Below are 13,857 nucleotides of genomic sequence, written 5' to 3'. Positions count from 1 at the left end.
TGATAAGTTGTCTCAATGAAATATTATTACTGTTCAATATGTAATTTGAGCTAGTTTCAGGGATCTTAACTAAGACATTTTGATATTTTTCAAATGGAGGGAAAATCGACATAAACTGATAATTTCATTCAAATTTCAAGTTACTATTTTATTCGTTGATCACTTAACAATTTTTTGCTCATTTGTATTGAATATTTATTTGGGTTTTTACCTCGCGCACATGTATACTGATAATAATAATATGCTTTATTGCCATCAGGTCTTATTGACAAAGCTGCAAATTTTCATCAGTCATCATACACATGAGCATATATATACACACATAATATATATATATATATATATATATATTTTATATATATATATATATATATATATATAATATATATATTATATATATATATATTTATATATATATATATATATATATATAATATATATATATATATATATATATATATATACATATATACATATATACATATACATATATACTCAAACACATATAAAATTTATTAAAGATATCATACAATAAAAAATACCAAAAAAGTTTAAAATGTTCAAATGCAGTATACCATACTTTGTTCAATAAAACATAAAGTTGATAAAATAAATTAGAGAAAGCGGTCCTCATAGAACTCTTCTAAACTATAATAGGGTCTACCACATAATAAGTATTTTACTGATTTTCGAAATACACAGCTATTCTCTAAAATTTTCATATGGTCAGGTAAATGATTAAACATCTTGAGACCATTATAATATATAGAGTCTTTGACTAGAGTAAAGGCTGGTATGGGTAATCTTAGGTCGTTAGATTGACGAAGGGCATAACAATTGGAGTATCAATTTATGTTTGTTAATTAAACATAATGTTTTCTAAAATAAATATTCCAAAAACTGTCAAGATTTTATGTAATTCAAATAGGGCAAATTTGCAGGAGTCTCGACTTTTGGCATTACACATGAATCTTATACCCCTTTTCTGAATGATGAACACCGTCTGCATTTGAGTTTTGCAACATACTCCCCAGAAAGGAATTCCATACCTTAAATGTGACCCAACAACTGAGAAATAAGCCGATTTAGCGGCAGACAAAACAAGATCCTTATATGTTATTCTCACTGCTAAACACCCTGAAGCTAGCTTTTTATTGAGGGTTACAATTTGATCGGCAAATGTGAGTTTATTGTCAATTATTACCCCCAAAAATTTAGTACTAGGTCTGTTTTCAATTATCCTGTCCGCATCCTGTGTTGATAAACTGTCAATAAAGCAGCGGAGTGATATTAAATTTGTTTTGGAAACATTGAAAGACAACAGATTAGAGTCGCACCACTTTTTCATTTTTTTTTATATCTGCACTTATATTCTCGTGTAGATTACATAAAGTTTTATCACGCCACAATATTGTGATGTCATCAGCAAATAGGTCGAATTTACCTTTTATATCGATAGATGCTAAATAGTTTATGTATAGCAGGAAAAGTATCGGTCCCAGTATTTAACCTTGTGGTACGCCATTTTTTATTTCGCCTTCTGATGAGGATGATGAAGTTTTCACAATCTGACTTCTTCCTGTGAAATAATTTTCGAACCACTTGTGAGTAATTCCACGGATGCCATAGTGATATAGTTTTTTCAGCAGTATTCCATGATCTACACAGTCAAAGGCTTTAGAAAAGTCACAGAACACTGCTGCTGATGACTCTTTTTATTAATATTTCCATAAACGTCATATAACAAAGAAAAGATAGCATCATGGATGTTCTTTTTAGATTGAAAGCCGAACTGGTTGTTGCTTATGACACTATTATTATTTTTTAAAATTGTCAATCTTAATATAACCAGTTTCTCTATTAGCTTGCCTAGAGTGGGAATGAGACATATAGGACGGAAGTTTGAAGGATCACTGAGATCACCACCTTTATGCAATGGGATAACTATTGATTTTTTTAGGCAGGAAGGGAATGTTCCGGTCTTGAAGGATGAGTTTATTAGGAACGCTAGAGCATTTAATGTGATCAGGAAGGTTGAAGGTTGAAATGTGATCAGGAAGGTTGAAGGTTGAAAAGAATGATAATTGAAACTTCGTCTATTCCCGTGGCCTTTTTATTTTTAAAATATTGAATTATTTCTTTAAGCTCATTTGCATCAGTAGGGTGTGACATAAAGTTATCAGCGATCCATATATTCTCTAAATGAGAGATTAAGAGAAGTTGGTATGTTTTTTGTTAATTTTTCTGCTATAGAGCAATAGGAATTGTTCAGTATGTTTGCGTTTATTGGTATATCAACTTGATCTTTCCTTTGTTTTCCTCTAAAATCATTAATCATGGACCACATCTCTTTTGATTTATTGCTTGCTTGCAAAATTATCCTCTGATAGAAGGTTTTTTTCGAGCATTCAATTACTTTTCTATAAGTAGTTCTATATTTTTTAACATAGGTATGAAAATATATACTCTCCGTGAGTGATTTTTTTTATATAATTAAGTGGTAAAAAACATAGAAATTTTCATTTCTCTTTTCAGTATAATTTCTAATCAAATGCATAAGCATATTGAAATGGATATAGACATAAAAAAACATATATTTACAATGAGATTGGGTACCTATTTCTAAATAAACCTAGTCCCATTAAAATTGTTCGTTCACGAAAAAAATTATCGCTTGTTTTTTGCTTCAGTAGACCTATCTCCACTATTCCATTAGACTCATTAGAGCATCGAAGAACATTTAACACTGAATGGTATGCAATAATTTGTTTGCCAAAAGAAATACATTTTTTTTAGGATAAGTAATACCAACTGTCAGAGGTTTGTATTACAGTACACGGAAGTTTTGAATATCAAAGGTTTTGGCATGTTGAAATGTATATATGATCTTGTAGACCTTGAAATTATCCGAAAATTTTGTGCGGAAAATATACCTGTATATCAATCGAAATATATATATTTCCGTGGTCAGAAATCTGATAATTCAAAGTTCGGGTTGAACAGCGTCTTGTGTTTTTGTTAGTTGGACGTTTAGACTTCGATTTTAAAGTTATTTACAAGAAGCTATCACTTCACTGAGGTCTCAATCTGACTACTCCGCAGGTAGTGACACGCTGCAAGGGTTTTCTGACCTGACGCCGGGGCCTCAATCTGCCTACTCCCAGGTCTAGTTGTTGGTCTCAATCTGCCTGACGCTTAAAAGTGTATATCAAGTATGCGCCCTGGATAATTCTTACACAACGTGTAAACAATACATGGATTTTTTTTCAATCAAGACGCACTTGTTTGTGTAGGAATAAGTCAACTTATCGATCGATCAATTTCAACATATTTTATTTAACAAGCTGACAAGCGACAAAGATCGCGTGCATAAGAGGGGCCTAAGAATTCAACACGATATTTCTACTGTTGAAATTCATTCCTGGGCAAACCAACATTTCAAAGCTAAGAGACAAAAAACTATCACCAGAACCGGTATAGTCTCGATAATTTCCTGAATAAATTTGATCGCGATTCAATTCGCCTAATAGGATCACGAGTGTCAACAGAGCCTTCTCGGCATTCCATGAAATTACCTCGACGACAAAAACTCCTTCAATCAACAGATCGGAGCAGAACAAACGACAGAGCGAAATCGAGGATAATCGACAACTCCCGTTAAGTAAATTCAGACGAACTGTTAATTCAGCAGTTAATTTGGGATGATTTTGTTGCCGGAGATTCGTTGCCGGCGCCGGACATTCAGACACATTTACTTTCGACGTTGAAACTAATTATCCACGGGCGGCTGGATGGGATATATGGATATTTCTATTGCGGATGATATTTCTGCGCTTTGTTTCGAAGAGTAGAGGTATACATATTTCAAGAGCCATTCTGTCCGAAAAGAAACCAAAATATAGCGAACGAGAATAATACGAACTAGAGGATAATTGCCTTTTGATGAGTGAGCTTTATTTCTCGGGTAGTTTTTTAGTTGCATTGTGACTAAAGATTTTATGGGATGAACGGAAATGAAACAGAACCGATATAAGGCGATAAATATTTTTGTTTCTTTCGAAAATAACTTTTCTCACACCAGAACAAAACACTGTCGCTAGATGCGCGTTTTGCTGGTCAAGTTAGCATGGTCAGGAGTGGATTAATACTAGATCTTACGGATATCCTAATGCTTTTGTATTCATCCGGACGGACCATAACTTTACCCAAATATTGTGTTACATTGTTAATAATATTAATTACTATCTGTTATGATATTTAATCTTTACCTATTTGCTACCTATCACCATTACGAACGAGAGTGAACAATGGGCTATTTCTAAATGGTTTTCCTCGTTGTTCAAGTAACTCATTATACATTTTTCGATTTCGAAAATTTGAAAGGCACCAAAAAACCTGTTGTCATGCACCGGTCTTATCAATTTCAAACATTCCTCACTTATTCTGTGGCCGTTCTCTAAGACATGTTGAGCCACACTAGACTCCTCTGGTCTATGAAACCGAATATGTAAACATGTTCCGTATAGCGAACTATTACAGTCCGCTTAGTTTGACATTTTTTATCGCAATCCTCACAACTTATTTTGTGAATCACAAACTTTTTCTTCTCCCATGTCCCATGTAAAGTGCCTTTTTGGCAAACGTGTAAAATATCAGAATCAATATCAAAACTATGGTTGTAATCAAGAATGTGCTTAGAGAAAGAACTTTTAGTGTTAAAATTATCTAAGTGTAGGTTTCTGAAATTGATAATTAGTTTAACATGTTCAAGAACTCTTGTTTCAATTTTCCAACCATTTTGTCCGACATACTGAGCAGAACAATTTGGTTGTGAACATGAAATTCTTTAAACGCCTGATTTATGGGAGATTGGTACTCCATCTTTAGTATTGACTAACAATTTGGAAATATGATTCATAGTATAAAATGAAAAATTAATATAATTACAGTACTGTCTCAGACGTGACATATTTGCCAAAAAGGCACTTTACCTAATTTACTTGAAATTTTTGAAATCAACTCTGCTATTAATGACCCCAATGTTATATCTCTTAAAGAACAAGTACAGTTTGAATGACAAAAGTTTTTCAATTCTCCTAATTTCAACTGAATTTCCCCTTCCTTAATCTTCCACAAACATTTATCTTTGTAATAAGATGGCACGTATAGATGTTATTGGATCTGTTTGCTTAGAACACCAGTCGATATGTATGCGGGTTTCTTTCTCCTGTTGGTTCTGTGTTTGCTGATCTCTAGTCATTGTTCCATGTCATCTCGATTTTATCTCTTTATATATTGACAGTTGAATCTCATTCATTCCTTTCGAATATTTTCTTTATAAATTTTTTCATGTACAGTTTGATGATTTTGATGTTAATGAGTGACATGTGTCATTTTGTCCGTAGAGAAGATTTTTTTTTAAGTAAATCTACGTAAATCTTTTTAATTTACAGAATGGCAATATGCTCCGAAATTATAAGAGGACAAGTAATCGGCAATCATGGAGTCAAGAAGCGATGAAAAAAGCTATTGAAGGTGTTAAAGAGAAAAAAATGGGTTGGCTTCTGGCTTCTAAGACCTTCAAAGTGCCACAAGCTGCACTAAGGCGGCATGCTTTGGAACAAAATAAAACAGTTGCACCTGCAGCAAAAGGTTTAGGCCGATTTCAGCTAACATTTCCTCTTGAAATTGAGAGACAAATTGGTTGACATCAAGCTACTTGAAACTCGCATGTTTGGATTAACGCGTCCAAGAACTCGCTTTCGAATTGGCTGAAAAAAATGGCTTTTCACACAGTTTTGATAAAGATAAGGGTAACGCTGGCCAGGAGTGGCTAGATGGATTTTTAAAACGCCATAAAGACATATCTTTACGAAAACCGGAGCCTACCTCCGCAGCCAGAGCCCAAGCTTTTAATAGACCTCAAGTAAGAAAATTTTTCGATAACTATCAAGAATACATAGAAAAACACAAATTGAATGCAAACCGGATCTACAATGTGGACGAATCGGGGCTATCTATTGTCCAAAGACCTCAAAAGATCCTGGCTACCGCTGGCAGGGAGCAAGTAGGTACCATTACAAGCGCGGAGCGGGGATCTAATGTGACAGTTGTGTGTTGCATGAACGCAGCTGGGTCGTATGTACCTCCTTTCATGATTTTCCCAAGGAAAAATATGAAAAACGAGCTCATGGATGAAGCACCAACTGGTACGGTAGGAGTAGCTCAAGAAAGCGGGTGGATGACCAATAAAATTTTCGTGAAGTGGCTCCAGCATTTTCAAAGCTTTGTAATATCTAGTCATAATGATAAAGTCCTTCTTATTATCGATGGCCATGCCAGCCATAAGTCATTCGAAGCTTTGAACTTTGCCAAGGAGAATGGAATCGAAATTGTTTGTCTTCCTCCACACTGCACCCATCGTATGCAGCCTCTCGATGTGTGCTTTCATGGACCGCTCAAGACATATTTTAACCAAGAAATTTCTGTCTGGCTTAGAAATCATCCAGGAAGAGTGGTGACAGCTCTTCAGATCGGATATTTATTTAATCAAGCTAATGGAAAGACTGCTTCAGTTCAAAATGCATGCAATGGTTTCAAAAACACTGGACTATCGCCAGTTAATCCAGACATATTTCCAGATCACTTTTTTGAACCAGCTGAAACAACAAATATGCCAATAGCTTCCACAGCTGATAACTCAGACTCAAGCCAGGATCAGAACCTTCCATCGATGCCAATAGAACCGGAGGCTGGCGAGGAACAGAATAAGGCCCTGAATCTTCATCAAAGCCATCCACTAGTTCTTGTAAACCATTTACTTCATCGGATTCTTCAGACGCAATAGCAGTCACTAATGATATTCATAACACACTGACTGGCCCGTTAGACATTTCCCAACCATCCACAAGTTCATTTGCATCGACAAGTTCTTTAGCTGTTCCAGTTAATGTCATTTCTCCAGTTCCCAGTGGTGAATTTGTAAGTGGACAGGGTAAACGAAAGCCAAAGAAACGAACGACAACATTCCTATTTACGTCATCACCAAATATGGTAGAATTAAAGTACAAACGAGAGATTGCAGCTGAAAAACCAACTCGTAAAAGGAAACAAGCAGTTACTAAGTCTCTTTACATTGATGATGACTCAAATGAAGAGCGCTCTGATCAAGAAGACGAAGAAGATGATTGTGCCTGTATTTACTGCAACGATCTCTACTCACGTTCAAAGCCTGGTGAGGGGTGGTTGAGGTGCAGGCGGTGCAGTCGTTGGGTTCACGCAGCCTGTGCTGATTTGCCAAAGCGTACCAAAAATTTTGTTTGCGAATTGTGCAATTAATTTTTATTGTTATATCGTATTTTATCATTTTTGTTATGTTGATGGCTGTGTATGTCATTTAGTCCACACGACTAGTGTCGTTTTGTCCATACGGTATGGACAAAACGGATTTTTCTTGATCTTCATTTAATACTAAATATTTTTGTAAGTGTTGATTTTTCTGACAAAATCTATATGATTCCTGTTATTCAATTAATATAAGCAAAGTTGTAAGAAAAAAATATGTTCCTATTATGAATTAAAGTTATTGATGATTAATAAAACGATATGTCATTTTGGACGTACTTCCCCTATTACAAAATTCTGAACATTCAACAAATTGTGTGTATAGACAGGAAACAAGCAGGTCCCCAAAAACGAACCCTGTGGCACGCCTCATATCAGCTTTAAGTATTGTGAACTGTTTCCACCTATGGTAACCTTCTCTGATGGTCAGTAAGATACGATTTGAATGGTGTTATGCGAGGAGATTGATGAAATAACAATACAACATTCTCAATGGAGAATGATTCAATGGATTGAAAACTTTTTTTGAGGTAGATTAATGTTCATTTCAATTCTGTGCAATTAATCGTTGTAAAATTATGTAAAAGCTGGCCAACCTTCAACTTTTTCATTGTCTTTGAAGAGGAGATAATAATATAATAGAAACAGGAGGGTATTTCTACGTAATTATCAAAAATAACATCATGGAAAAAGAACTAGGTCAAATTCAATTTTCTGAATAGAGCGGCAAAATATAATACAATGCGTTAGAAGAACCCACTGCGATTGATTGGGTGAATTCATGTGCCCACACACGCATTAGCTATTTGTGAGATGGAAATCAATAGTAAATTATGCTCATTTTAATGAAATCGTGACACACTTGTAACATGACCAAGCATAACAATAGAATATTGCGGAGTCATAAATCACTTCAAGAGATCATGACATTTTCTCTGTAACAAAGCAAAATATCCACCAAATATTTTATTGAATCGAAATATCCTAAAAAGATTTTAGGAGACTTCAAAAAGGTGTAGTTCAAAACACGATATAGTGCCCCTATCTTCCAGCAGTTCCCCTTTAATAAAATAGTTTAAGATCTAACTAATTTTGTTATTCAATAATCATTTCTGATTATTTATATATATATATATATATATATATATATATATATATATATATATATATATATATATATATATATATATATATATATATATATATATATATATATTATATATTATATATATATATAGTCTTTTTCAACTAAAATCACTTTTTTATTCCTTTTTTGCCAGTCTTCCTCGGTAATAATAGATACTTCTTCTCTAATTTTGGAAAATTATTTTTACGCCTGATGCTTTGATTCAATTTTCTCCAAATCCACTCGATGGGATTGAAAACATAAAAATAGGGGGAAGTCTCAATATGGTGTGTCCATACTTTTCAGCAATACTCTCAAGGGCATACACTTTTTCAAATGTTTTTGTCTGTAAAACTTCAAGTAGTTGGTTTTTGGTATAGTTATCTTCAAAATACAAATTGCTATCCATTAAAAAACTTTGTATTTCATCTTTCCTCGAATTTTTATTCGGTACTTTGATAAGCTGTCGCGAATGATAGGAAGCGTTGACAAGAACTATTACAGTATTCGCATCCAAATTTGGGATCAATGTGTTTTCAAACCATTCTTCAAAAATATTAGCTTACATGTTCTTATGATAGTCAACATTGCAGTCCTCAAGTTTTTTCCACATAATTTCAAAGAATTCGAAACCCATCCTTTACTTCCTCCGAAATGCACAATGATTAGTCGCGAACCTTTGTTTGCAGGAATGTTAGGCGTACACATTCTCGAACCATCAGTCCACCCTTTCGTAACTGTGTCGTGAGTGTCATACCAAGTTTCGTCCAAATAGAAAATTTGCCGTTGTTCTTGTCTATATTTAGTTGTTTGTTCTAAGTATTTGTTATGCAATTCAACTATTCTTCTGCTTTCCATAACTGCTTGACGTTTGTTTATTATTTTAAATCGAAATCCTAGTTTCTTTATCCAATTCTGAAAAGTTTTGTTTTGTCACAGCAGCTCACGTTATGGCCGGAAGAATTCAATTTCTTCCTTATGATTTCAATTGTAGGAATCTCATTGCTTTTGTAACAGTCGTATATTGTTTTTCTAATGATTTTATTAGATGAACATCTAAAGGTTTTGGTAATCCCGCATCAAATCGCGTCTTGCGTTCATAAGGTTTGTTTTTAACAATTTTACGTACTTTCAAAAACTACATCTCACGATTTGATCTCCACAAACTTTGTGGACATCAAATCGTGAGGTGTAGTTTTTGAAATTACTATAGATCTTCATCAAGTAACAGCCAAATCAATCAGAAAAAAAAACGTACAGTTGAGAAAGGAATTTCGATCAAATCTGATGTTGCTTGTAATAGTTTTTTTCCTTGAAACCAAACTTGATATGTAGATTCTCATATACATTGAAACATACTCTCTGTGTTTCAATATTCAAATGCTTCTGAATCTTATTCACTGGTATCTTTTTTTCGCATTGTTCACCATCGCTATTGGAACCACAACACATAGAAAAAGTCTGCGTTGTTATCACACTTGTTATTACTATTTGTACTTGTCCAAAGACGCCACATTTTGAACAAATAACAAAAACTTTAAGTAATTATAACTTCACCAAAATCGAATTTCAACACTCAAATCGCGGTCAGTTCCTGTACTGAACATTGACAACATGACTTTTCTAACCATCCTCACATTCTATTGGTCACCTTAACATGACTTCAAATTTAATTTTATGACTCTTTAGCCAATCATAAAACTCGTTTAGTAAAAATTATCCAATACGAACCGTCAATTCTTCAGTCCACGTGGACTAATTCGTAGCGGCATTATTTCTTTGTATTGGTTTTTTTTGACCTTTGAGTTCGCCGAAGCTTCAAGAATTACTATATCGGTTACTTCGACTATACACTGAGTAATTTAATGAATCCCTTGAGTTTACATATTTACTTATGATTTAAAATATTACTTATATGCAGTAATTATGATACAAAGTCCATGCTAGTGTGAATTTGTGATTATCTTAGTCAAAAGCAACTAGTCTGTTACAAACGTAACACAATGGGAAAAAAATCAAATTTTATGCGAACTAACGGCTGCCCCGGCTTCGCATGGGTAACATCGACATATGCAAAAACATTAAGGAACCATAAACACAAACCTTCCTCTTGAATAATTCCGTCTACTGATACAAACTGTATGAAAATACGTTTGAATTTATCGCGTTCAGGAGCCTTGGTTTCAAATCAGATTACCTTTCACATCCAGAGGAAAATCGGTGGTATCTCTCTAATTTACTTTCAAAACCGAAACATCCCATTTTTCTCCCGATGTGGAAGTTCTGATTTGAAAATAAGGCCCCAGACAGATAGACGCGGCGGAGAGTTTTTGTTTTATAATATGTAATGATATGGCATGAAAATAAATATAGGCAAGGATTGACGTAGTAAGATATTACCGTTCACAATCTTACAAACTCGCATTAGATAACAACAATAACATACATGAATATTTGTTTACTGAAGATCAAATCTGCGGTATGCAGACGTATGAGAGAAAAACTAAATTGAAAAAATGTTATCCGACCGGGATTCGAAACCGACTCTCCTATTTCTCTAGATAGGCGCATTAACCAACTACGCTACGGAGCCACCAAGCCAATCTTGCGTAGGGACTTCCGAACTTTGACAATTATAACGGCCATCTTGTTGAAGCTCTACTGTCAAATTAGTTGTCATTTATTCAGTATGTTTTGCCGAATCACCGTGGACTGATAAAGCTTTCAACAGCACGTGAAAATAATGATTTTTTGTATCAAAATGGGTGTTCGGTTCGAGCACCATACCATCCGCGCGCTTCGCATATTTTACGGTCCCCATAAACGTCCTACTGAGAGGACTATTCGCTATGTGGTGGATACATTTTACTCGATTGATCAACACCCGTACGTCGACGAAACGCAAGATCTGCTAAAAACATCGCCGCTGTCTGTGAAAGTGTGCAGGAGAATCCGAGAGTCGATTTTCTCGTCGCTCACCAGAACTCGGCCTTTTGTAGACCACAACTTGTCGAATTTTGCATCTTGATTTGTGATTATATGATGCACTGTTTGGAACCTTTGGTGTAGTAATGAATATTACTGGAGTTTTTTCCCCAACACCAAATCGTTATTTTTAACACTTCGACACGTGTTTCGATCACCAAGTGATCATCCTCAAAGAGGAAGATTAAAACTAGAAACTAACGCGAAGCTCCTATTTATGCTATATGATATCCCATACAGGTAAACCATCCAGGTGTACCACCCATATAGGTATACCAACCTAAATTGATTTTACAATTTTTCCTTATCTATTATTTTACAATATATGTTCAACTGTTATCGCTGTGTAAATAACAATTTTCATCTATATAAAATGTATTTCACAATATTGCCTATCTAAATTTATTTTTGCAATGTGTCCTTATGTAGTAATCAGTAAACCCAACTATATTATTTTAACAAGCTATATAGTATGCCCTTTGGTTAGGTTGGTATACCTGTATGGGTGGTACACCTGGATGGTTTACCCGTATGGGATATCATATAGCATAAATAAGGTTAGCTTCGCGTTAGTTTCTAGTTTTAATCTTCCTTTTTGAAGATGATAACTTGGTGATCGAAACACGTGTCGAGGTGTTAAAAATAACGATTTGGTGTTGGGGAAAAAACTTCAGTAATATCCAGAAACTGAAGGTGAATGACCATAGACAACGACGTGTTTTCGCTAAATGAGCTCTGAAGCTGTTGGCACACTTTGTTTTATTTAAATTTGAAGATAGGAAGCGCTTAATAATGCCCTATATTACAGACGCTAATGTCTCTTGTAATTATTTCAATTCGGCTTATTTCATGCATTGAGGTTTATGTTATGAAATCCTGATGATGTTTCTAGATGTGAGTCATTCTAGAATAAAATAAATAAATTTTCAAATGCATAAAGTTCAATTGTTAACTTCATCACAATCAACAAATTTCATTCTCATCGGCCTAATACTACAAGAGCCTGAATTGAAGATGTAAATCGGCAGTCATTCTGCTTGGTGGCTTCGTTAGTGTAGTTGGTTAATGTGCTTGCCAAGAGAATACAGGAGCAGGGTTCGGATCCCGGTTGGGTCACATTTTTTCAATTTAGTTTTTCATTCATATCTCTGCATACCGCAAATTCAATCTCTCCTATTATATTTCAGGCGCTAAAGTCACTTATATTTGTTTACCATTATGACGCATTTAGTGTAAAAACAATTAAAGTTTGGTGTAGTGTCTGAAGAACTTTCGACGTTATTTCATCAATTACATGGGGCTTTTCAGTTAAAAATTATTTATGGTCGTACAAACCTTCCGATCAACGGCGTTGATCAGAGCAGAGAAAAAAAATTGAGTTAATAAATTGTATGTAAAAGTCAACTTATACATACTGTCGAACAAATAAAATATGAATTTTATGTACACAAAATAATGAGTTGTTCGGGATGAAAATTTATTTTTCCTTCAATGCGTTCCCCACAACTGGAAGCGATCTGGTGCTGCCTACCTCAATCCGTCACTGCTCATAACGATCTTTATCTTTTAGAAAAATTGAATTTTTATACATGAATTTTTCAGGTATAGTATAAGAATATGTGTTGAGCCTAATGGCGAATGAACAAATATGTACAACGAATTTCATTCGCCATTACGCGAATCAAATTCAAATTTTTACATACATTCATGAATTGGAAAATACATTGAAGACAGGTTGCCAGTCAAGAAGTGGCTGCCAATATTTTTATTTAAAAAAATCAAGCTACTAAAATACTTCATGGAGTAAGAGCCGGGTCAATCCCTCTACGAAACCCTTCATTACTTGGAAGGATCGATTGCAGCTTGAGAAATGGTTCTGAAGCAGATTCTGTGAAACTTGTTCTCTGTAATTAATCAATAAACAGTTGTCCTGAAAATCTATGAAAAAAATTGTATTGGATAATTTAGGAAACATTAGCTACATGAATAGCATTTTACAAGTATTGTTCATGACGAGCTTTTAACGATGAACGAGAACAAGAATGTTTTCTACTTATTCACCAAATTAAGACAACTGTTCATGCAGCTGCAGTTTCGTAAGAATGTATCATCTCCATATACGCAAAGTTTCACGGATGCGTATTAAGATTTTTACCTTAGTAAGGTGACCAGAGGAAAGTTGCAACCTCAGCATATGAATTTTTATAAATATTGAGGTAGGTCAAGATCAACAGAAAGTATTGAGAAATTCATTCAGAAACGGTTCCAGAGCATTTTTAAGAATGCAGCGCATCTGGGTGGCAGTATAATGTAAGTTTTTTGGTGATTCTTTGTATCTTTCTTAACTATTTTATTAACTACCCTTAGCATAATTTTTTCGTTTTCATCATAATAAATAATTT

This window comes from Leptinotarsa decemlineata, unplaced genomic scaffold (assembly GCF_025532065.1).
Source record: "Leptinotarsa decemlineata unplaced genomic scaffold, Ldec_3_MD MMD2_tig00026282_RagTag_RagTag, whole genome shotgun sequence".
NCBI classification, from domain to species: domain Eukaryota; kingdom Metazoa; phylum Arthropoda; class Insecta; order Coleoptera; family Chrysomelidae; genus Leptinotarsa; species Leptinotarsa decemlineata.
Note: the sequence above shows the minus strand (reverse complement) of the source record.